At 40.4% G+C, this 25,500-nt stretch overlaps 1 protein-coding gene across 1 annotated transcript in view; it reads left to right on the top strand.

Moving 5' to 3' along the window:
• The window catches only part of CEP85L (centrosomal protein 85 like), a 315,053-nt gene that overhangs the window by 15,186 nt on the left and 274,367 nt on the right, over positions 1–25,500 (top strand). Inside the window, exon 2 of the mRNA XM_027819166.3 lies at positions 9,638–9,674. The gene's annotated coding sequence lies outside the window, so the exon portion shown is untranslated. The remainder of the gene's footprint in view (positions 1–9,637; positions 9,675–25,500) is intronic.

Raw genomic sequence — 25,500 nt, 5'->3', positions numbered from 1 at the left:
TTGGATGATGCTACAGTGTACAAGTATACATCCATCTGATTTTGTTGTATGTATCACCTTTCACTAAAACTTTTTTAATTTAGATTTAAGATGTTCAAATGTATTTCTTGTTAATGCAATCTCTGAAAATCAAGGAAATCCCCAGTTAAGACATTAACATGCAACCAGCCTCCATTCACATCTTATCAACTAAATAAAATTATCCTATTTTATGATTTCCTTGAGATTTAGTGATTGCATTGATAGTAAAAACTTTTTACCAACCTTAACTTTATATCAATCAAGCTTTTATGTTGGACATGTCTTTACTTTTTTTAAAGAGTATGTGGGCTAGTACAGGGAGTTGAGTGGGACATGAGTAGAAATGCAGAAAACAGAGGGTGCTAAGCTGGAGATGGCGGTAGGTGGTGATGATAATAGGAGAGGGCTGGGGTGTTGGTTGTGGACAGGAAGGTCAGTGGACTATGGCAGGTGGCATGGGAGGAGATGTGGTTTGCAGGTGAGGCTTAGGGGGAACAGGGCTGAGAGAGGGAATGGGACTACTGAAGAATTTACAACAGAAAAAGACCAAAAGCTCACAAAGGGGAGGGGAAAGGGCAAAAATAATCCTATCCCATGTGGTTAGGGAGGGTAGCAGAAGTCATTTGGACTATATTCCTCTGTTGAAGGCTAAACTGCAAAGTTATATTTTTTGTTCCTGCAAGATAGTAAAAAGAACAATGGTCTCTACTGTATTTTACAATCCATCCAAATTCACTGATTTTGTTTCACAATTTATATTTTTCATGTTCACCCAGCATACTAGCTGTGTGCATTCTTTCTTGGGCCATTACTGTAAACATTCTGGACTTCCTTTACTTAACAGCAATGTAATAGTTGAGGCCATTGTGCCTCTATCTTTAATACACTTGCTGGAAACTTTATTCTTCATCACCTTTATGAAGTTTACCATCCAGAATAGTGTCCTTGTCTTTATGGCAACTGCCCTCCATTTTTATACCTTTCTGTTTTGGCTGGGTCATTATCTCAGGCTTTGTTCAGATAAATATTAGTTTAATCCACTCATTCTTGTTAAATCTATCTTACTGAACAGGGATCTGCTGAAAGTTTCTTAATCATCCCTCTGGTTTTTTGTTCGTCTGTCTCTGTGTCAGTCTGAGTATGTGTATATATAGCATTTTAATTTTTTGTGTATTTTTTGTCTGTTACTCATTCACAATCCACATTTTCCAAAGATGGTTGCAAAAGCATTTCCACAAAAAAGCTTGCATGTGCAAAATCCCACATGTAAAAATCTGCACCAGAAGTGTGTTTCAGATTCCAATATATGTGTGGGTAGGAACCCCAAACTTCACATTTAGCAACATTTCAGGGGCGTGAAAATGTATTAAACAAATTGATGACCAATTTTGGAGTTAGTGTGGTCTAGTGGATGTGGCCCTAGCATGGGAATCAAGAGACATGGGTTCTATTCCCGGCTTTACCACTGACCTGCTGTGTGACCTTGGGCAAGTCATTTCACTGACCTTTGTTTCTGTTTGCCTCCTGCTCGTTAGTTTAGAAACCAGTTTAATTAAATTGGCACAGCTCTCATGTGGACGGTCTTATTTCAGTTCAATAATGCCTTAGGTCAATTCTTATTAAATTGGTAAGGAATCAAGAGTTACGCCAAAGTAAGTAAATTGGTTTCTAAGATTTAGTTAAATTGATTCCACTTTCTTCTGTGAATAAAGCCTACAGACTTAGCACACTTGGGTCCCAAGCTTGGCTGAGGCCTATAGGTGGTGGCATAAACCAAGTATTAAACTAAACTTCATTGACAAATCTTCCATCCGTTTCACCTCACTGTTGCAGATTTCCTTGGCACTGTCAGAACTAAGGGCTTTACCTTAAACTGCCTGGTGTCAAATAGCCACCCACATAGGCTCATCATCTACTAATGTCCCAAACTCATGTGGGGAGGGGCGGGTTATGGACAAAATTACAAAGGCCAAGGCATAAAACAAGATGAAACTAACTAAGGACATAATGGGTAACAAGAACATTTTAAAAAATACACTAAAAGCAAGTGGAAGACCAAGGACAGGGTAGGTCCATTTCTCAATGAGAGGGAAAGACAATAACAGAAAATGTAGAAATGGCGAAAGTATTAAATGCCCTTTTTTTGTTTCAATTTCCACTAGAAAAGCTTAGCAGAAAGCAGATGACTAACATAGTGAACATCTGTGTAAATGGGGTGGGATCTGAGGCTAACATAGGGAAAGAACAAGTTAGATGTCTTCAAGTGGCAGAGTCTGATGAAATACATCCTAGATCAGTGGCTCTCAACCTTTCCAGACTACTGTACCCCTTTCAGGAGTTCGATTTGTCTTGCATACCCCAAGTTTCAACTCACTTACAAACTGCTTGCTTACAAAATCAGACATAAAAATACAAAAGTGGTACAGCACAGTATTACTGAAATTGCGTACTTTCTCATTTTTACCATATTATAATCAATTGGAATATAAATATTGTACTTACATTTTAGTGTATAGTATATAGAGCAGTATAAACAAGCCATTGTATGTATGAAATTTTAGTTTGTACTGACTTTGCTAGTACTTTTTATGTAGCCTGTTGGAAAACTAGGCAGATATCTAGATGAGTTGATGTACCCACTGGAAGACCTCTGTGTACCCCCAGGGGTACACCTACGCCTGATTGAGAACCACTGTCCTAGACTAGTTTCAGACTAGCAGCTGTGTTAGTCTGTATTCGCAAAAAGAAAAGGAGTACTTGTGGCACCTTAGAGACTAACCAATTTATTTGAGCGTAAGCTTTCGTAAGCTACATCCGATTAGGTGAGCTGTAGCTCACGAAAGCTTATGCTCAAATAAATTGGTTAGTCTCTAAGGTGCCACTAGTACTCCTTTTCTTTTTGTCCTAGACTACTTAAGGAACTGGCTGAGGAGATCTCTGAGCCATTAGCGGTTTTCTTTGAGAACTCATGGAGGATGGGAGAGATCCCAGAGGACTGGAAAAGGGCAAATATAGCTCCTATCTATAAAAAGGGGAATAAAGACAACCCATAGAATTATAGACCAGTCAGCTTAACTTTGGTACCTGGAAATATAGTGGAGCAAAAAATCAAATCAGTTTAAGTACCTAGAAAATAACAAGGTGATAAGTAACAGCAGGGATTTGCAAAAAAGAAATAATGTTAAACCAACCTAAAAACCTTCTTTGACAGGGTAACAAGCCCTGTGGATGTCTGGGGAGCAGTAGATGTGATATCTCAACTTTAGTAAAGCTTTTGATACTGTTTCACATGACTCCCATGAGCAAAGTAGGGAACTATAGCATGAACTAACATACTATAATGTGGGTGCAAAACTGGTTGGAAATCCATACTCAGAGTAGTTATCAATGGATCAAAACTGGAAGGGCATATTGACTGGGGTCCCTCAGGGATCTGCCCTGGGTCCAGTTCTATTCAATATCTTCATAAATGATTTGGATAATGGCAGAGAGAGTACAACTATAAAGTTTGCAGATGATACCAAGCTTGGAGAGGCTGTAAGCGTTTTGGAGGACAGAAGTAGTATTCAAAATGATCTTGACAAACTGGAGAAATGGTCTGAAATAAAGAGGATGAATGAAATTCAATAAGGACAAATGCAAAGTACTCCACTGAGGAAGGAATAATCAACTGCACAAATACAAAATGGGAAATGATTGCCTAGGAAGGAGAACTACAGAAAAGGATTTGAGGGTTGTAGTGGATCACAAACTAAATATGAGTCAACAGTGTAATACTGTTGCAAAAAGACCAAACATCATTCTGGGATATATTAGCAAGGCTGTTGTAAGCACAATATGAGAAGTAATGCTTCATTTGGAGTATGGTGTCCAGTTGTGGGCACCACGCTTTGGGAAATATGTGGACAAATTAGGGAAAGTCTAGAGGACAGCACAAAAATGATTAACGGTCTAGAAAACGTGACCTATGAGGAAAGATTGGGGGAAAAAATTGAATTTGTTTAGTCTGGAGAAGAAAAGACTGAGGGGGGCATAGTAGTAACAGTCTTCAAGTCTGTAAAAGGTTGTTAATAAAGAGGAGGGTGATAATTTTTCTCCTTATCCACTGAGGACAAGAAGTAATGGGCTTAATTGCAGCAAAGGAGATTTAGGTTGGACATTAGGAAAAACTTCTTGAATGTAAGGGTAGTTAAGTACTGGAACAAATTACCTAGGGAGGCTGTGGAATCTCCATCATTGGAGGTTTTTAAGAACAGTTAGACAAGTGCCTGTCAGAGACAATCTAGATAAAATTTATTCCTGCCTCAGTGCAAGGGACTGGAGTAGATAATTGATTGAGGTCCCTTCCAGTCTTACATTTCTATGATTTTTTTTTCTTCTCCCCCATACCCTGTTGTAGAAGTTGCAACTCATTCATGGATACTCAAGTTCTAGTGCTTTGATAGTAGGTGTGTACCTTTCCTAAACCCTGCATATTTCTCAAAAGGCAAAGAGCTTTTACTTAGGCTTTGCTCAAGGGATCAGGACTTAGACTGTTTTTCTGAGGGAATATCTGTAGGGTCAGGGGATGAAATGTTGCATGCATCTCTGGCCTGTTAATGGTTTCCTTCTATATATGAATGCCAAGGCCAAACTAAAGAGACAAGGTACGTGAGGTAATCTCTTTTTATTTGACCAACTTTGGTTGTAGCCATGTCGGTCACAGGGACCGACATGGCTACAACTTCATTGCATAAAGCCAACCTAAACACGTTAGCAAAAGTAAGTGTTATAGGGAAGGCAGGAAAGTTGCATAGTATGCACTCGCAAAGTTCTATTAACATGATTTTATTTTTTGTCATAGTAAAGGACTAATAGAGCTTGAATTACTTTATTGGATGAATGTTGATGCTATGAAGCTACATCTGATCACCTTATTAATCAAGGGCTACATTTTGAGTGGTTCAGGAAAGGGGCATTTGTTTCAGCTTATCTTCTGCCACAGAAATCTCTGTTATTATGATTACAATTACATTATACATTTATGAATAAGTTAGTTTTGACTGGCTATTTTTTAAAAAAAATATCCTTAAATGTCAGCTGTCTAGCAACCTGACTGACAGGAACACATTCTGTGTGGTATCTTTAAGAGGTAATATCAGTGAAATGGAATCTTGTCACAAGATAATGGTCTCCTGCTGATACATGAATGCTCAGGCATTTATGGAAAATATATGCCAAGGCAAAGCCAAGATGTTTATTTTTGGAGCAGGAGATGCTAGTTCTGTGCTCTTGTTTGATTAAAAGAACGTTTCTGTTACACCCAGTGATCATGTCTCTGACGTAAAGTAGAATCAGACAGTCTGGTCTTGATTTTCATTTATGCCGAGGCCCTTTTTGCTCTGCTGAGGGGCCATAATATAATTTAAAATTAGACTGTTGGTGTAATGGCTGTTGATGAAGCCAAGTGATAGTTGATTTCTTTACCACTGTAGACCTGCTGCATTCTGATTGGGTTAGAGAATAGGACGCTCTTGTCTAATTGGTTAAAACACAAGCTTATCTATAAAAGCCATGATCCATAAAGGACCTTGTCTTACATTACAACTCTTCTAATTTTGCTCATCTACTGTGGCCACTGTTGGTGCAAGAGCCTTCTTATGCTCAAATACATTTGTTAGTCTCTAAGGTGCCACAAGTACTCCTTTTCTTTTTGCAAATACAGACTAACACGGCTGCTACTCTGAAACCTTCTTTACAGTTACTGCCATCCTCAGCAAGTTTTGTGCATCTGTGCTTCTGTCTAATCTTAATTAACATCACTGCTGAACTTATTTTTCTCCATTTGACCTATACCTTTTCAATATTCCACTCCCTCTGCTATTACCTGTCTCTGTAGTAGTGCTATTTAACTTAATAAAGTGATCTGGGATACAGTTTGTGTGAAAAATGCTAGATAAAATCAAGTGTACTCTAAAGTCAGATTAGAGTACTGTACTTTTTAGCAGAGTGCCTGATTGATTTACAAGACAATAATTGCACAGCCTTTCAGTAATCTGATCATAAAAAAAACCAACCCTGCTGCTACTGTGGATTTTAGGACAATGAACATATTATTTAACTGAATATGGCTTTAAAAGTGTCAGATGTTAATTTTAAAATATCCCAAACATTATTTTAATCAAGTTGATGGGCAGCCCTTTCCCTGAGTTGGTTTTAACCCCTTTCTGAGTGGAGCAGGGTGACCACCCTGATACACGGTGTTTGCGCATTCGCTCCGTAGGTGGACCCTACCAGTCTGTTCAGGAGACAGTTTCTGCTTTTGGTCTTTTCAGCTACCTTAGTGAGATGGTATTTGTACGTGGGTGTGGGATCTTCAGTGACCCCTAGATACACTGGGTTTAAATCATGAGCCAACAACTGATCACTCAAGATGTTAACCTCAAGTTAGCTCTGAGCATGGTGTAAGTGGAAGCATGTTGACATGTCTTTGATGTACTTGATTTCAGTCTCCATTTCTTGCAATACTCACCTAAGGCAGCCGTATCACTGTTCAGGTTCTCTTCAGTCTTTTGAAAATCTTGGTCCCTTGTGGCCAAGCAGTTATCGGCATACATAAACTGCCTGGAGATGGTGTTCAGTAGGTCATTGGTGAATACATTAAATAAAGTTGGTGGCAGCACCCAGCCTTGTGGGAGTCTGTTCTTCTGCAATCTCCATGTCCTGGTTTTGTGGCCCAGACCCACCTGAAAAGTCTACCTCAGAACATCAGCTCAGTTGTCATAGCAACCTATTAAGAGGAACTCTTAACAACTTATGCGGCAGACAAGTATGCCAGATGGTGTCATATACTGCTGTATGGTTAAAGACAGCTTCAAGTTATCATCTTCTCTTGAAATCTATTCTCAAATGTACATAGTTAGTGCTAACACTTAGTCACAGGTTCCTTAGTTTGGTCGGAAACCTGCCTGATTCTTACTCGAAACTTGTTCGGTCATGGGTGAAATTCTCTGTAGAATTATCCACTCCAGGAGTTTATGCCTACAACTCAGGAGTAATATTGGGTGATAGCTTGCTGCTAAAGAATGGTCTTTATCTGGCCTTGGTAAAGCTTTCACCTTAGATTTCTGCAATATCTTGGGTGTCATATTTTGACGTATGACATGGGACATGAAGATACACAACAAGTGTTTTGGCTTTTCTTCCCAAGATGTTGTAGTAATTCTGGTGAAAGCCACAGGCTTTCCCTGTTTTTATGGATCTCATTGCCAATTCTATTTCTTCTCTTGGGAATGTTTGGAAGTTTTCATCTTGGTTGAGCTGTGGAAATGGCTTGTAGTGATGCCACTCTTGTCTGACACCTCAAAATTGTACCTTTGTTTGTTGGTCAGGTATGTGGCAACACTGTTTGGAGAGATCTTCTGTCGCCATGTGTCTCATGGGTTTTGTGCTGCATTGAACTTCCTGATGAGTGTCCAAGCTTTTCTGCTGGATCTTGAAATGTCCATTTCTGAGAACTTTTCCAGTGGACTCTTCAAACTTCTTTCAGGCTATTTAGCGGAGCGTTGACTATTTCTGGATCACCAGATTTTTCATACTGTTTAAGGAATTCTGCACATTCTTCATCCAGACATGATCTTTAGATTTTTTTGGTAGCCATGGGATATGGACTTTGGCATAGACATAAAGATTGCTTTTGGTGCATCCTTGAATATGCTTGATCTATTGAGATGTTATGCAGGATACAGACTGTACACTGGTCAATGAGTTTAGTGTAATTGGCTCAGTCTGCCTTTCTGTAGTCCCACCATAGCCCTGGGCTAGTGGTCACTATAGGTATGGTAACCCCTATTTGGATTGGGAAAGGGCGATGCCAGCTGTGGGGGAAATTTCCAGATGGCTGGTACGGGGCAGTCTCCAGCTGAAGTGACACAACTGTGGTCGGGGGAGTAGCCCTCGTTCCAGCAGGAAAAGTAAAAAGTTGCTGGTCTGCTTAGGGTCACAAAGAAATTGTAGTTCATTGAGGGAGGTCCAGTTTGCAAGGTCCATCCCACTTTGATCAGATTCTCTATAGCCCCAGGTAGTGTGGTGGCTATTAAAGCCTCCAGCATAAATGGCAGGATACTGGAATGATGGTTGAACAGAAGAAAGCCATAACTGATTAAGGGGCTTGTAGACATTAGCCATTTTAAACTTACTGATCCTTATGATATCAGAGTAATCAGATGTAGCTGGTAAACTCTCCATCTCAGCTAAATTAGATCTTGCATAAGTGGCTCTGCTGTATTTTTCATGTAAAGTGTAGTTTATAAAGTCAAAACCAGACATTATGAACTGATTGGCAATAAGAGAATTAACCTGGGTTTCCTGAAGGCAGATGACATTGACATTGTGTTAGGAGGCAACATGTTCAAGAACAGAGGGTTTTGTAGCTGATAGTCCCTCGAAATTGCACTTTAGCATCTTGAGAAGGGCCAACATTTATAACATTTACATGAAATAAGTTTACACATACATTGTCAAGTCCCACCATGTTCTCCAGCAACAGGAATCCTCTGCAGAGGCTTCTCACAGCTCTAATCCTCTGGAATAGAAGGATTCTTAAGAATGACCATTCTCTTTGGTTTGGAAGGTAGAGGAAATCATTCCCAACCTTTTAGAAAAAAAGGGATACTTAAGAGTAGAAGGGATCATTGTGTATAGTCCACTCCTGCGCAGCTCCTCTAGAATAGGAAATATCCTCAGAGAGAACTACGCATGCCTATTCCCCCCCTCCCCCCCCAACCCCCTTACTCCAGAGTAATAGGGAGTCTTACTGGACCCATGCTCAGTGCATCTCCCACTTAAGAGAAGAATGACTGAGTGTGTGATGCTGACAGTCCAGTTCTCTACTCCTTCTGGAGCAACACTGAACTTTTGAGGCCTGGATTCTTTTCTGAACTACATGTGTTTTACTTCACTGTCTTCAGGGAGGGATCAGGCCTGCTTGTGAGTGGGAGTCTTGGCTGAATTTCTCCAAAGCGTGGGATTGTCACAGAAGCAACCTAGCATTTGTGGTTCAGGACATAGCTTATTTTTTCATGAGTTTTTCAGGTGTCGGGGAAAAAATAGAAGAGTTTATTATTATACCCTAATGGAAAAGTCCAATAGAATTGAATTGGGATAAAACTCTTAGGGTCCTATTAGAAACTTAGCGTTTTACAGAAACTACTAGAAATATTTATAGGGCTTGATTTGCCATTGCCCTGCACCTTGTATAGTCCTTTACACTTGTGCAAAGCAAGAAAATGGGCATAACATACTAGTATTTATTTGGTAGTATTTTTACACCCACTGTACACAGATGTAAGTTACTACACAGGTGCAGAGCAGTGGAAGATCAGGGCCATATAATGTAACAGGGTTTTGCTGGCTTTCATTAAACTCTGCTATAGAATCCTATAGCAGGGATGTAGTTCTCTTTAAATTTTATAAAATGGCTCAGAGCACACAAAGTTAATACTATTATTTTAAATTCCATGGGACATGAGGGAAACAACCTTGGTTGTGCTCTCTGTGTGTGTAATATGCATATATCAGACTTTTTTAAAAAAAGAAAGTTAATGTTTTGCTGGTTTTCTTTTCTTTTTTTTTTTAGAGGAACTACTTTTTGGTGGAAGAACTCTGTGATTGCGGTGAGTCAGACTGCATAATTACCACTACTGCCAGTATAACAAGGATTGTGATAGAATTTCTAAATTAAAATATATGTTCAATTTACATTACAAAATAGTTATTGATAAAGAACTGGAAAGAGAACAAGCTGGAGAATTTGATCATATACAAAGCTCCTGGTCTAGACTATTTAGTGGAGGTACTTCATGATTTTGTATTGTGTTTACATTTGTATTAAATATCTAGAACAGTTCTCAACTTTTTTTACCCAAGACCCCAAAAAACACTTGTTTCATGGTATGACCCACAATCACAATCATTTACAGCTGTAAATGACTCTTACTGGGGTAACAGCAAGAAACTAGTACTGGACTTGGGTGGTTGGTTGTTGTGAAGGGTTGAGAGTGTTTGGGTTGCTGGGATAAGACTGGTGGGTGCTAGGGTTTCTGGGTGGTGGTGTCTGAGGGCCCTCTAGGGGTACATGTTGTTGGGTGCACTAGATGCTTTTCCCTCATGGACTCCTTCTCTTCTTACCCACTCATAATCTACTCTGGAGTAACGTGCCATCTCAGAATGCTGTGCACATCAGGAAAAATGTCTTCACAGTGAGAACCACTGATCTGTAGAGAGACAAGATAGATGTTACCTCACCCACCTCGTCTCTCTCATATCCTGGGACCAACACTGCTACAATGACATTGCAAACATTAATCTGTAGAACAGTTTCCATGGGGAAGTGGTAGAAGCCCTATTGCTTGGCATATTTAAAATGAGACTTGGCAAAATAATGTACAGTAAGGAAAAATTCTGTTTTTGTAGGAAGATGGACTAGGTGACCAAACAGGTCTTTTCTATTTCTACTTGTTATGATTTGGTGAAATAGTAAATGGGATAAAAGAGTTGGTAACTTATAGATTTAAGAATCCATCTTTGGGTTCTAGTAATATTAGAAACTACTGAATAAAAGTGATGCTCAAGAAATTCTGTTAATTTTCATAGTTGGTGTGTTGCAGTTACCAGAAAGCTTATGTAACTGATGTCTTGATTTCTAACATGGTGTGCTCACTAAATTTCACAAATTTGAAGCTTGATTAGTGGCCCTACAGGACAAATTATTTATTCAGTTACTAATCTAGAGTAACTTCACTGAGTTCAATGGAGTTCAAATTTACACCAGTGTCACAAGGCGCCTCCGTTGCTACTTGATGAACCTCACTACCTGGCCAGTTCGGATGGTTTCACAGCCACAAACACACACCGGGCTGTGTATTTTTCACCAAGGTGTGCATTTTTTCCCTTCTTACATACTAATATTGTGCAAGACAGGCTTGCAGCAACTTTCCCTGCAGCCCTCACTCCCCAACCCAGGCTCATTCTCTGAACTTCCTTCTGAGCTGCCCTTTTTCTTGTTCCTCCCCTTATATCCTCCCCAGTTAACTTGTTAGCACAGCGATTGTCACCCTGGTGCTCACCGTCCCCCAGCAGAAAGTGTATAATTGCCCTGAGCTGGGCCTGCAGCAATGTCAGGGATCAGGGGGCTGCTGGTACCAATCTCACTTACCCTGGCTGTGACAGGGTGCTATCTGGCTTTATGATTTTAACTATCTTTACAGTTAAATTTGCCACTATGCAAATATTATGAGTATGTCTGCAATTTACTGAGTAATTTTTAGGAAACAACTCTAGGTGTTAACAGTGAAAAGAATAGAATCCTGAATATTTGATAGGCAAAGTTGAGAAGTTAGACAATACTTTTGGGCACAAATAAATGCTTTTTTCCCATTCTTAACACAAATTATAAAAGTGCATGCATTATGCAATGATTAGTGGACAGTTTTGTACATACAGATTGTTAGAACTGGCCTTGTAATTTCAACTTCTCTCTTCTTCGTTCTTTTCTTTCTGTTTTTAATTATCTGTTTTATCTTATTGGATTCTGAGGGCAAGACGATAAATCTTTTTAGAAATCAGAAGCTCTCAGTGAGAATCCATTCATTTAGTCCTTTGTGTCACCCAGGTGTGGCTTAGTGCTTGCAAAATCCTCCCATGCAATCTAAGGTTGGTATAAATCCTCCTGCATCAGAGTTTAAGATAATCTCTAGTTAGCTGGGCTGGTCTAAAAATGATGCTGTTTCATTGAAACCAAAATGTTTTGTGGAAACATGTCTGTTTGAATGAAAACTTCATTGGGAAGGTTTCTCAATCCGGGATGGAATTCCTGGAGACAGAGAGAGAGAGAGAGAACCCAGACTAGCTTGGTGTTTAGGGTTCTCTGCCTATCTCAGAGAGGGGACTTGAATCTGGCTCTCACACATCCCAGGTGATGCCTTAACTGCCAGGCTATTGAGCATTTTCTCTCTCCTCACATTGGAACAAAAATACATTTTGAAATCTTGAAATTTTTCATGAAATGGAATTGTTGTTGACTAGCCAGCCCTAGTCAGAGGGAAACTTGCCCTAGGGGCAGGTTATCCCATAACTGCCTACTGCAGGATTTCTTGTACCTTACTCTGAAGCAGTTGGTACTGACCACTATTGGTGACAGGATGTCAGACAAGATGGACCAGTATGTCTGATCCCAGATGGCAATTCTTGTATAACTTTTTAGGAGGATTAGAGAAAGTGCAAGAGACAGTGGAGAAGGATAATCACAACTGGAAACAAATAAAATATAAATCAGAGATGGACCTTAGCCAGAAAGTTTGTATTCAGATCTGGATCTGAACTTTCCCAAATTCAGGCGTATTCAAATCCTAAGTTTCCAACTGGCTCTTTAATAATAATAATAATTAATAATAATTTAAAAAAAAGTAAAACATAGGCCTAAAAAAAGAAAAACACAAAGCAATGGAGGAAGAAGAGTAAAAATAAAGGAGTGGGGGGGGGGGAAGAAGAATATGGAACAAATTTATCCATCCAGGAACTGTTATTCTCCCCTGGCCACATTACGCGTGTCTCTTTTCTGGCTTGTGGTACCTTAGAGACTAACAAATTTATTTGAGCATAAGCTTTCGTGAGCTACAACTCACTTCATCTGATGAAGTGAGCTGTAGCTCACGAAAGCTTATGCTCAAATAAATTTGTTAGTCTCTAAGGTGCCCCAAGTCCTCTTTTTCTTTTTGCGGATACAGACTAACATGGCTGCTACTCTGAAACCTGTCTCTTCTGGCTAGTGCCCCTATGGCTATTAAGGTAGGTATTCCTGCCACTTTCTGTTTCCCACAAACTACCTCCCAGCCAACTTTCTGTAGCTGGGGCTCTGTCCATGGACTCATGCTTGAAATGTTGGCTGAATCTGGCCCGAAGAATAAATGATCAGGTGATAGAGAGGTTTGTCCAGTGCTGATAATATTTTTGGAGATATTATGCTGCATACAATTAAAGACTATTTAAAAGGGTGGGTATTCCTGTTTAGTTGCTAATGACTATTTTTACAGACTCTGAATATGGGAGGGTGCACATGCTCTCTTGTCTCTTTTCCTGTAGAAATAATGTGGAACAGGAAAATAAAGATAGAAGCTGAAACATATGGGTAATTGTTGAACTAAGAGTGAAACTTAATGTGGAAAGTTAAACAATACAACTGGTTAATGGTCCAAACCATTGCCAAACATAATACCTTTTGAATGCTCTGAAAACAATTCATAAACATGTGACTGTTGAAAGTCTGTTTTTGTCTACTGTTTGTTTTTGTGACTTTTTGTTACAGATATGAGATTGCGTCAATGTATTTTCCATTAGTTCTCCAGTCTTTTACAAACGGAGCACACACATGTAGTTCGGCCAATAGACACATCACCTTTTGAAATCTGTGCTTTTTCTCCCTACCTATAAAATGTTCCTCCTGGGGAAAAAAACATTTTAATAATTAAAGAACAGTTTATTATTTACAGGCCAGATTGGGACTCTTAGGCACTGCTGTGCACTGGAGGCAAGGTGGAGCTGCATCCTCTTATGAGGACTTCTGTAGGCACAGTGCTTCAGGAAAGCGCACTGCCTCCTGGAGTTCCTTGGCACACGCTAAGGAGCATTCTCCCTGAGCTCTTTGTGGCTGGTGGAGACAAGGTGGGGACAGAGCTCCTTTGAGCTGCTTAATGCTCTAGAGGCTGCTAGTAGAGCTGGTCAAAGATTTACTGATGGAATGCCCTTCTCTCCGAAAATACAGATTTGACAGAACAGTTCCAGGGGAATGTATCAATCTTTTTTTTTCATCAAAATTTTTAGCAGAAACCAGGCACAGGGACAAGCAGCTCCCCAGCCACTCTGTTGGCGGGATCCTGGGTTCCCAGGCTCTCAGGTCAGCCACCTCCCCAAGCAGGTCAGGGGAAACCAGGGAAGCAGCTGCCCAGGGAGCCAAGAAGCCTGAGGAGCAAGCCAAAAACCCATTATTGTTCTCCCAAAATGGAATTTTTCACAATTTTTGCCTAGTGAACAATTTTGAATTTTTGACCTTTTCATCCTGATTGGGATGAAAGTTTCTTTCAGAAATTAATTTTTTTGCACAACGGAAATTGCCTTTTCTGGATAGCTCTAGTTACTAGTAAGGAGCAGCCCCTGAGCTTAGAAGAGTGCATGGACTACACTGAGCCCTCCTCACCTGCTCTCTGCAAGGCTCACTTCTTCAGGCCTCAGTCTGGCCCAGCATGTGCATCATAGTGTATTAATTTGTATCAGTTACTGTCAAACTTTTCTGGGGAATATTTACCATCCCCCAGGATCCCAAATTATTATTCCTGAATTTTGGTCCCGTCTGTGAAGCAGTCCTTTGGAGATCTGTGTCTGACAAATGGTTTCTGAATGGCCACTGGTGCTGTGTATTTAGCCAACATCCCCAATTAAATGTCCAGAAAAACCGTGCTGTTTCTTCCAGGTTTAACCATAACTTTGAAATCCAGATGTGTATTTCTCTGTATAAATTGTTTTGGGGGGGCAATTAACCCAAGTAACAGATCTTGCTGCTATGGATTTTTTGCTTTTAATCTTCTAATTGTGCACATATATTGGAAACGTATAAAATATAAAACAAAACCCCATATCCTAAAACCATGAGAAATTTAGCTCTGATTTAAGTATTCTGTGGGAATGCAAAAAGAAAAGGAGTACTTGTGGCACCTTAGAGACTAACCAATTTATTTGAGCATAAGCTTTCGTGAGCTACAGCTCACTTCATCGGATGCATACTGTGGAAACTGCAGAAGACACTATATACACAGAGACCATGAAACAATACCTCCTCCCACCCCACTCTCCTGCTGGTAATAGCTTATCTAAAGTGATCACTCTCCTTACAATGTGTATGATAATGAAGTTGGGCCATTTCCAGCACAAATCCAGGTTTTCTCACCTCCTTGTTTCACTCCCTCTCCCATTTCCGGGAGTGTACTATAGTGTAAAATCCTGAGCAGAACAGTTTTTTTTCCATTATGACATTGTCATAACACTATGTCAAGGAAAATAAGACTGGCCCCCCTGGCAATATCATTTCTGCTCTGCTGGTCTGCTGATGTAATTTTCTCTGACAGATTCTCCACACCCTGCACAGTAAGTTTGTAGTGCTCTGGAGAGGTTACATTGCAGCTGCGCATGCTGTAGCTGATTGATAATGATAATAATACTAATTGAAATCTGTTGTCCAAAAAGTACAAGTAATGGTGCAAGCTTCCCCACTAATATGCTTTAGTCTTCTTTTGCAGGGTGAGGGTATTCCATGCTAGAATTCGTCATCTATTGAACACTTGTTTCTCTACTGAGACTGACAACAATGATGCCAATTTTGTGGCATGGTCTTCTGGTATGGTGGGTGTCACGCTGTCTGGAGTGGCTCATGAGTGAGAATACCAACCTCAAGGCAAACTGCTATGAAGCAGGTCACAAACCCCAAACTGGTTGAGTTCTATACTTAGATTTCACCAACCAAATAACAAGTGTAAACTGCCCACTCTCTATGCAGCCTTAACATGGAGCCACAGACAGTCCCCTTTGGCATTCCCATCTATTGTGCCACCTAAGCAAGCTTGACTCTGTGATAGTGTCACTTTACACCAAAGATCACAAAATAGTCAGGTTTTTCCCAGTCCCAAAGGACCAGTCACTTACCTCAGGTCAGTTTGCACCTTAGATCTCTCACTGGACAACTCTTGTAGCCAATCCTGTAACAAACTAACTACAGGTTTATTAACTGGAAAAAGAAATAAGGGCTTGTCTACACTTACTGGAGGATTGACGCTGCGGCAATTGATGCATTGGCGGTCGATGTAGTGGGTCTAGTGAGGACCCGCTAAATCAACTGCCAATCTCTCTCCCATTGACTCCTGTACTCCACCTGATCGAGAAGAGTAAGAGGACTCGATGGGAAAGCATCTCCCATTGATGTCGCTTAGTGTGGACCTTGGGGTAAGTAGATCTAAGCTAAGTCCATTTGAGTTACACTATTCATGTACCTCAAATTGCGTATCTTTGATCGACTTTTTCCTTTATTGTAGACAAGTCCTAAGAGTTATTTACAAGATAAAGGCAGATAACATACACACACAATGAGTTACAGTCTTAAATTCCAAATGATGATAGAAATTTCTATAATATGCAAATTGTATATGTCTTTTAGGGTTAACCCACTACATGGTTGGGGACTACTTGCTTATGCTTAGAAATCCTCACCCCTCAGAGTCCAAGCAGCAAAGGAATAAAAGTTCTCCTTAGGAGGCATTTTTATTCCCTTCTCACAGAGTTCAAGCTGTGATGGGATGAGGGCTTGGGCATGTATCCTCTTCAGGGCTGTGGGGGAAGCAATCAACAAAGTCTTTGTTCCACCATGGCCTACTTGGATTCAATAGTCCTTCCTGAAGTGCAAGAGATAACACCTTCTGCAGGAAACCAGCAGTTTGCATTAGATCAGTAGTTCTCAAACTTTTTTTTTTAAGGACCACTTGAAAATTGCTGAAGGTCTCGGAGGACCACTTAATGATCTTTCCAAATGTTTGTACCGTTAGCTAACTATATGGAAAAAACCCCTTAATAATAATTTTTTTTTTGTTCTTCAAATAAAAGCACACAACTTACATTTTAATATCAGTCGTCTTACCTTTCTAATGCAATGGATGTGCCCTCTCTCCCCTGCCGCGGCAGCCCCCGAGCTGGGGCTGGGAAGGAGGGCCATGTCTCTCCAGCAGCTGCAGCCTTGGAGCTGGGGAAAGGCTCCTCTTTCTCTGGCCACCACAGCCCTGCACATCCCAAATTCCCCCCAACCCCTCTTCTCACCCCACCGCCTCCTCCCACCTACCCCCCTATTGCCCCCAAGGCCACCACCTCACCTTACATGTGCTTCTCCTCCAGGGTCCAGGCACCTAATTAGTGGAGCCACGCCTGCGTGGCTCCACTAATTAGGTGGTGGCCCTTCATTCTCTCATGTGTGGCTGCCCACGTGCGCACCATGGAGAGAATTATCCGTGGATCACCTGAATGGAGCTCAGACTAGTTTGAGAACCTCTGCATTAGATTAAATTTATTTTCGTGTTTGGTGAATTACAGAGTTTCAGAACAAACATCTTTGTTTGTATTACTTTATAGCAGGGATATAGAGGACATAAGTGAGATGAATGCTTGCAGCAACTCACAAGCATTTCATAAAGTGTAAATATTATACACACTGAAATAAGTCCCATACCTATCTTGACAATACTACACACAGGTGAAACAGACTGGTTTCCAGCTATGCCTTTGTGAGGCCTAAGGGCCTTGGCATGAGCGGGAACCTGGTCTGCCAGCATCACAGTGGATTTCACAGTATGGTCATTGGGAATCAAACAACCATAGCATGACCAAGTAATTTCACATAGACTAGTGACCATCTGTCAATGACAGAATCTTTTGTTTAATATTTATATCAAACATGATTCATGACTGTGTAACTCCAGTTCTACTGGTGCAACTCCATTGATTTCAGTGGAGTTGCACCAATATAAAACTAGTGAGTAATACTGTCATGATTCAGGCTTCTCAAATGGATTTATGTTGGTGAAAGATTTGTATCTCTTTTTATCTGACCCATGAGGCAGCTCGTTTCAAATACTCTACACTTTCTGTAGTGCATCCAGTTTAACAAGCTACCAGTTAACTGAAAGGCCCAGATTACAGTACTCCCCAAACAATTCTAGTGCATGGCAATGTTGATCATATTTAACTGCCTCACACCTCTTTGCCATGCAGTCATGTCAGTTAAACATTAATGGTCAGACAGAAACACTTATGAACACACATGCTACAAAGTGTGTGTGTTCCAGGCTAAATGCAATTTTCCAGTACACGTCAAGACCCATTCATTATGCAGCCAAATATTTTACCACAAAAGCATAAATCTTATACTCAACCATGAGATTTTATTTAAGAACCAAAGACATTTGTCATGATGATTTACTAGAAAATAAAATATTTGTCTCCTAGGACAAAAATATATATTTAACCATAAAATGTAACTAAGTGAAAGGGAAAGAGGACTTTATTGTTTTTCTTGCTCTAAAGAAATACAATTCCAATTTTTAGAAATGAAATCATTTCCATGAATAGCTTCCGGTCAGTGAAATCCTCTTTACAAAAAATTGACATGGACAAAAACAATTTCCAACAATAGCCACAGCTATTAAACATGCCTCGCAGTTGCAGACATATATTAGATTAGTCAAAAATTAAATTATTCTTGTAGAAATTGCAAACTTCTAAAAATTGACATTTTCTTTATCTACTGATGCCAGGATAGGTGCAGTAAATAATGGGTTCCACAACCAACATTTATACTGGAAGATATTGCAAGAAGGCAAAGGTTGGAGTGCCAACTTGGTTGGTTGGTTACATTAAAAATATTTGTTTTTCAGGATCCAAAATATGAATATAATTTCCATGTAGAGTTCTAAAGCTTATCTTGTCTTTTAGAGCATCATTCATTCTGGGGTTCAAAGGATTTACAAACCAACAATTAAGTCTCCCAGCACCCCTATGAGTTAGGGAAGTATTATCCCCATTTTGCAGATAAGGAAAGGAAAATTAAGCTTGTGCCCTGCCCTACCCAACCCCCACCTTTTTATTTATTTTTGCTCAGAAGAGTTACAAACCCTAGATTTAAAATATATATATATATATAGTGTGTGTGTATATATGTACATATACACACACATCCTCATTTTACTGATTTGTGCTTAGATATTGTGGTGATGCACACCCTACAGATACCTTGGATAGAAACTGAAGCAAAGAGAGGTTAAACGACTTGCCCAAGTCCCACATGGAGTTAATGGCAGAGCCAGGAATAACCCAGGTTTTCTAGTTTTCAGTTCCAGTAGACGACAGTACCCTCCAGTGTGCAGGCAACCTTTTCTTTTCGCAAATCAGTGCAGCCTAAAATAAGTCCTTCAAAACTGTCAAACTCTTCCACTGAACCCAAATGAAGAGCACCCCAAATTTTGACCCTCTATGAAGGAAACTGTATCCTCTCCATATAAAAGAAACTGTACTTGAACCAAGGCTTCACTTATTGTACAGAAGATTCTAATCAGCAGGCCTCAGAGTGGGACCCTTTATGCTTAAGGCCTGCATACAATTGTAGCTAGGATTTTTATTTACTTATTTTTTATGGCCTATCTGGAGCTGTGTGGACATTGAAATTCACAAAGCATGCTTTTTCTTTACAGTATTCCAGTATGTAGAATAACTAAGAGACCCAGAAACTCTGAAAAGATATCTTTCCATGGCTTATACTCAGACCTTCCATTTGTTACCAGACACATACAGCATTCATTTCTAACAGTAAATGTCATGCACACAGTAGCTCTGCTGTGGGTGTGAAAACTAGTTTCATTTCAGCTGTAGCCGTAACAGATCAGATTACATCCCTCTGTGCGAAACTGTACAGCCCAAAACATGTTTTGCAGGGGCGATTGAAAATCGCAGTTAAACTGACCTATATCTTAAGGATTTTCAGTTGTCTACCTGCATCTAATTAGAGGACAGGCTGACCAGATAGCAAGTGTCAAAAATCGGGACAGGAGGTAGGGGGTAATAGGTGCCTATGTGAGAAAAAGACCCCAAAATTGGGACTGTCCCTATAAAATTGGGACATCTGGTCACCCTATTAATAACTTATTTATCAAGCACCGAAAAGTGAGCACGGCCCTTCACAGTTATAAAGCAGGAGAGGTCTCTCTCCCAAAGTATTTGCAAACTAAATGAGAGCTTGCAGACTGAGGGCCAGATTGTGTCCCGTGCACAAGTGGACAGTGGTGCACAGTGATTAGGGAAGCCAAAAGGAGCCTTCTCTATCTTGTGTGGCCTGTGTAAGGGCTGGACAGAATCGTACAGGAGCTGCTCCATACCGACTCGAAAGGCTGTTTGGCAGACCTGAGATGTGTCATTGCTCCGCCCCTCCACCCCCCACCTCCATCGCCCTCCCACACTGAGCAGCCATGCAAAGTGGTGGGGAGTAAAGTTATACCCCCCCAGGGGAACAATAGCAGGCACCAACCTTCAGCACAAGGCTGTACCTAAATGGTACAATCAAGTCACAAATATGAGGTTAAGTAACTTGTCTGAGGTCATGCAGTGAGTTAGTGGCAGAGCCAGGAACAAAATCTAGTCTTCTGCCTTCCATTTTTTCTTTCAGTGCACTGTGCTGTATAGGACTGTTTCTAATACAGTGTGGGCTTAAATAGCCAAATGGTGATTACAAGAGATGGGTTGCTGTATGCCTGTTCACTTTGACAATATGGGCTAGTGCTCCATAGCAGTAAGCCAGCTCTGCACTGAATGAATACCCTGCACATCCCCAGTGGGATATGAATAACTCTCAGTTCCTTCACTGAAAACTCAGGTGTGCAGCACCTCTTTTAAAAAATAGGTCACTTATTTAAGTGCCTAAATATCGATTTAACCAAAGTAACTTACTATAGGCCATAGCCAGTGGGTGAGTACCTCTTTCTGACTGAGGTGGTTATTATAAAATTTTTACAGCCAGGTAAGCTATTTCATAGGATGGCTCAAATAGCCCAGTGATGGGCCCTGTATAAGTGTCCGGATAGACAGAGAACCTAGAAAGATCTTTATGAAGCTTAATTAATTAGTGTTTGTAAAGCACTTGAGATTCTTTGTTTAAATGTATTATAGAAGTGCAGTTCAATGTTTGTTCTACTCTTACTATTAACAAGAACTTCAGTATTAGGTTGCTTCTTTAAGAAATTGGGATATGCCATTTCAACTAGAATATCATAGAAAACTTTGTCTTATTGTCCTCCAATTTTAGTTAGAGAACTAACATTTTTGTTCAGTTTATATTACTGAATATGCTGGAAGACCTACATTTCTAGCAGTACTAAGCTACTACAAAACGGAAGAAAATAAAGCATTAATTTCTAAGACATGCATAAACCCTCAGACACATAGAAAAGCAACAGAAAGAGAACAAGATTAAATTCAAGTCACTCATGACAAATTTTTGGTATCTTTGGTATCTTATAATTAGGCAAGGACTAAATGAAACCCTAGACCAAACTTTGGGTGATTGGAAGGGAGGTTGGAATCTGAATTTGGATCCTGATCTGAATTTCACAACCTTCTTCTGTAATGGACTGAACAAAAACCCCAGAACCAAAACACACCTAAGTAAAATCCCGCATCTGAATTTTGTATCTCAGGCCCATCTCTGAACTTTCCCAACATATGGGATGTATGTTGAAATCCATGATTCTGGTTCAGGTCTGTCCCTAAAACTTCATAATTTGTGGTTAGTTTCCTATCAGCCTCATGAAACTAAAGGGAAAAAAGGGCCTGAGCCCTCTCCATCGACTTCAATGCCCTTTGGATTAAGACCTAACGGTACTGGCGAGAGCTAGGTATTGTCTGGTTAATGGCTGCACAAGCTCCTCCACGTAGTTCTGCCAAAGCAGCTCCTTCCTAAATGGTCCTTTTCTAGTGCTCAGCCTCATTTTAGCTGAGACTGCCACATGTGATTCATTAATTATGCCAATATTGGGTCATTTTGACAAAAGTCGGCAGAAGCCTAAGATGTGACTACCAAACTCATTTTCACTTGTGGGTTTGAATATAGGTCTTCAGAGAGGAAAGGTCAATGCACAGTGCCAGCTAGCCCTTTAATAAAAAAATAAATCATATGTATCAGGAGACCTTGTATGCTAAGTTTCAGTATGGAATGACTTTTTTTAGCGAAGTTGTAAACCTCTGGAAATGGTTTTATAATGGAAGCAGTGACAGGTCCTGAGCTATGGTAACTCAAGTAAGTGTGATTGTAATAATACCCAGAAGGAAATGTCCAGTATGTTGTGCTGCTGCTTTCTGTTGGGTCCTCCACACATCCAGCAATGAATTAAATGCAGGAAAGGAGAGCAGAGGACTGCGTATGTGCAGGGGGGAGGGAAGAAGGAAGGAAGGGAGAGTGGAGTTTTTAGAGCCGTGCTCTTTTGCTTTCAGAATAGCTCGTCATTGTTTTTCCTGTTTCTTAGAAATCTGCAGTGTAGCCAATGATCAGAATCAGCTGTTGTGCTTTGAATCTATCTGTGTCTGTTTACTGTGAGCACAAAAAGAAGTCATTAGCTTGTGAGCACACTGAAAAGCATTGAGCAATGATGTGTTTTGAAAGAAGGGGACAGCTGAGCCTTCTGGAGGCCACAGTGAAAATGCAGCATGCCAGTTATAATGGGTCTCCTGATTACTGTTGCTTACGATCATCTACACAGACAGTTTTTGTTTACATATTTGATTTTATGGTTCAATCCTTTTCAAAATATAATAATAAAATGTTGCCCCCCACAAAAAAGATTTTCAGAATTTTTCTGACCAAAACTGTATTATCAAAGAGCTAAAAAAACTACCTTGTATGGTTACCAGACCAAGCCAATATTCCTCCACCTAACATCTGCTATCAGAATACAGCCAGTAAACTGATCACCAATGTACAGAAAATCCAATACTTGCCACATTTCAGGGATATATGGAATGCGCCCTATCTGGACCGTGCCACACACTTTCCATCCAGCTAATAGCATCATTAGCTCACTGTAGCGTAGTGGTTCTCAATCAGTGGTACACGTACCCAGAGGTCTTCCAGGGGGTACATCAACTCATCTAGATATTTGTCTAGTTTTACAACAGGCTACATAAAAAGCACTAGTCAAGTCAGTAAAAACTAAAATTTCATACAGAGAATGACTTGTTTATACTGCTTTATCTACTATACACTGAAATGTGCGTACAATATTTATATTTCAATTGATTTATTTTGTAATTATATGGCCAAAATGAGACAGTAAGCAATTTTTCAGTAATAGTGGACTGTGACACTTTCGTATTTTTGTCTGATTTTGCAAGCAAGTAGCTTTTCAGTGAGGTAAAACTTGGGGGTACGCAAGACAAATCAGACTCCTGAAAGGGGAACAGTAGTCTGGAAAGGTTGAGAGCCACTGCTGTGGTGGACAGAATGGGAGGGAGCCTTTGCCACTACTAGGAACTCCATCATCATCATCAGGCTGGATGAATGGCTACCTGGCATTGGGCTTCCACACTGCCTCTGGAGCCAGCTCAATTGGTTCAGGTGTGGTGTGGTTCACACCGCCAAGACTAATCTCGCCTGGGGCATGCAGGAGCCCCTGTGCATCTGTAGTGCTGTGGAGGATGCTGCACACATGCTGGATGGTTGCTCTTTTTGTGTTTCCCTAGAGGTCTTCTCAAACTGAACACTGCTGGTTCAGAGGCCACTGACTGGCTCAAGGCCAATTAGTTGGTTTTTTGTTTTCTTTACCCTTGTCTTACTTGTTTTGCCCCCATGCAATATATCCCCTCAGGGATCACTTTCTTCCAGAAACCCATACCCTTTAGACTAGTTGACTGCTCAGAGTCAGATCTCTTTTCTGAAAACTTGAACTCCAAGACAGCTAGTGATTTACCTGGAGTATCATGATGGGGGTCCTGATGATCCTAGAGAAGTTACTGGGCATTTTGCCGTTGACTTGATTTGGAACAGGATTGGGCCCCAGGATGGATTGAAAGGATTGACTGCCCAGATTGAATGAAAACAGGAGAAGGGGGAGGGAGAGAGTAGGCATCAAGCTGCTTGTTTCTTATGTATCTGCCTCAGCTTTACATAAAAAACTGACTTCAGGATATGGAAGTGCCAAAAGTTACTACTAATAAATTTATAAAATGGCATTGCTTGATGGTAATAGATAAATGTCTCTTCAGCCAAAGGAGTTATATTTAAGTTTGTTATTGTTTGTGCTATACAAGTCACACATAAACTTTCAGAACCTCCTGGGAGGTGCCTGTGTTTTATATCTGTGAAGCTAAAGGGGCTTTAATTATGGTTTGGAAATTAGCTTCTTTTTAGTTGTCTTCTTAATTCCCATCATTCCTATCCTGCAGATTGTGGGAAACTACCAATTTTTCTGTAACTGTGTCCCTTACCATTTGCTCTAAGCCCTAGCATGATCTCACCATTTTCATTTCATCCTTCAACTTTCTAGCTCCCTGCCTCTCCTTCCCCCACCAAGAACAAAAAACAGAAAGAAAACCTACTGAACCACTTCCACTGTTATAATATAGAGCTCCTTTCAGGGTTATACATCAACACTGCTGCCTAGGTCAGCCAGGAAGACTTATCATTCCTATGGTACATCTTATATCCTTATCTTCTTTCTGGAGAAAAACACACTATTTTCACCAGGCAAATTGACATTCTGCTAGCCAGGACTAACTCACTAGGTTTGAATAATGAAACGTACTTTTAGTTTCTATAAAGCCTCTACACTTACTAATACAGCTTCTCTACATATCAGCAGCTTATCAGAGTGCTTGGAAGACAGGGTTCAGAGTGATTCTAGGATCAGTGATTCTCTTCAGAGGGGCAGGTATTTTAAACATCATCACCCATACTTTTTCACTTTAGCTAATATAGAAATCAGAAGCTCAAAGAATGTGCGAAACAGAGATAATTAAAGCTGCTTATGCTCTCCCAGTATGTATTCACCAGAATTATTTTTGGACAATAGGTTTGGTAGGCACACACTGATTAGTCATAATTATGTAACTGTTGCAACGGAACCAATTTTTTATATGAAACTTGTTCAGATCAGTAAGCTACACATAAGAAAATTTTACATCTAGCCGATCTGTTTAGCATGGTTCAGAGAATAAGACCCAGGACTGAGGTCCGGGTTCTCTTCCCAGCTCTGCCTAGACTTTTGTGCCCCTCATTTTCATCATTTGTGAAATGGGTATAATGATACTTACTCTCTTTTGTGAGGTACTCTGAGATGAATGGATAAAAAGTGCTATGAAAGTGCAGAGTTTTATTATTTAGTTTCTAATCAAAGGAGATAACCAAATGAGTATGGAAGAAATTTTAGGCCATTATGCCGTTATGGCCTTACTTGGAGTAGGAGCCCCTGGGGAAGAAAGTCTTTTGAGTCTTGAGTCACAGTGCCTCACAGAACTCCTGGGGAGCACACCTACAAGGTATGGAGAGGGAGAAAGGATGGTCCAATGGATAGGGAACTGTTCTAGGACCTCAGGGGCCTGGGTTCAATTTACTGCTCTGCCACACACATTCTGTGTGACTTTGAGCATGTCACTGTGCCTCAGTTTTCCACCTGTAAAATAGAAATTTAGGACTAGGAGGGACCTTATGAAGTCATCTAGTCCAGCCACTGTGCTGAGACAGGACCAGCTACACCTAGAGTGTCCCTACCAGGTGTTTGTCTAACCTGTTCTGAAAAACCTCCAGTCATGGAGATTCCACAGCATCCCTTGGAAGTCTATTCCAGTGCTTAACTGTCCTTACAGTTAGCTACACGC

Source organism: Chelonia mydas, chromosome 3 (genome assembly GCF_015237465.2).
Source record: "Chelonia mydas isolate rCheMyd1 chromosome 3, rCheMyd1.pri.v2, whole genome shotgun sequence".
NCBI classification, from domain to species: domain Eukaryota; kingdom Metazoa; phylum Chordata; order Testudines; family Cheloniidae; genus Chelonia; species Chelonia mydas.
This window is presented reverse-complemented; position numbering and strand designations above follow the sequence as displayed.